Source organism: Alligator sinensis, unplaced genomic scaffold (assembly GCF_000455745.1).
Source record: "Alligator sinensis unplaced genomic scaffold, ASM45574v1 scaffold1332_1, whole genome shotgun sequence".
Taxonomy (NCBI): domain Eukaryota; kingdom Metazoa; phylum Chordata; order Crocodylia; family Alligatoridae; genus Alligator; species Alligator sinensis.
Window position 1 is genome coordinate 154,106 of NW_005842965.1, and position 1,051 is coordinate 155,156.

General features: G+C 61.2%; 1 protein-coding gene across 1 annotated transcript in view; it reads left to right on the forward strand.

Moving 5' to 3' along the window:
• Positions 1 to 165: 165 nt before the first annotated feature.
• TMBIM1 (transmembrane BAX inhibitor motif containing 1) overlaps positions 166 to 1,051 on the forward strand; it is a 5,894-nt gene continuing 5,008 nt past the window's right edge. Inside the window, exon 1 of the mRNA XM_006036457.2 lies at positions 166 to 581. The gene's annotated coding sequence lies outside the window, so the exon portion shown is untranslated. The remainder of the gene's footprint in view (positions 582 to 1,051) is intronic.

The following is a 1,051-nucleotide window of genomic DNA, read 5'->3' on the forward strand; positions in this document are numbered from 1 at the left end:
GGCCCCGGCCCCATTCCTCCGAGTAGAAGGCGCCCTCGGATCGGGCCGCACCCGCATTTTCCCGTCCGCAGACAAACACGGCGGCCCTGGCGGCCACGGGCTTCTGCTTCCCCCCACCCCGGCCCCGGGCCCGGCCCGGCCGGGTTTGCGGAGGGGGAGGAAGCGGTTGTAAACAGGGAGGGATGGGGGTGGTGGTGTCAGGAGGAATACGGTAATCGTGCCCCCACCTTTCACGGGGATGGGAAAGGGACCAGCGTGTCAGAGCTGCGCCGTGTACCCGGGGGAGCACGGTCCTGCGTGCCCCGCCCTCTTCCCCCCGTGCTTGTGTTTCATGGGAACGGGAAGAGCTTGCGAGGGAGGGGCGTCAAAGCCATGCCTTCTATACGAAGGAATACGGTAATCGTTGCCCCCACCCACCGGTGGCGATGGACGAGGTTATGAGGAAGGGGCCAGGGTCTCGACGCTGCGCCTTGTACATGGAGGAATACGGTCATGTTTGCACCCCCGCCCCCCTCTTCCAGCTGGTTTTTTAATGGGAACAGAGGGATGCCAGAGCTGTGCCTTCTATATGAAGGAATACGGTAATGGTTGTACCCACCTGCCCTCTCCCAGCTGGTTTTTAAATGGGAATTGAAAAGGTTTAAGAAAGGGTGTCAGACCTGTGCCTCCTACATGAGGGAATACGGTAACGGTTGCACCCACCTGCCCTGCTCCAGCTTGTTTTCAAATGGGAAGGGGTGGGGGGGTCAGCAAGGGAAGGGGTCAGAGCAGTGTCTTCTATACAAGAGAATACAGTAATGGGTGGGTGCCTTAGAGATGCACCTTCTATATGAGGGAATATGGTAAAGTTAGTAAACAATACCAGTGAGGTCATTGCGGGAGGGTCCCTGCTGGGGGGGGGGGGGCCCCCCCCCCCCCGGGCCTCCCTGTCCAGTAGTGGGAAGCCCCGATCCCACTCACCATCAACGCAGCCACGCTGCTTCGGGAACTTGGCGACCACTTCCAGAAGCAGCGCGGCCATTGGAGCTGGCAGGCCCCCCCCCCCCCCACC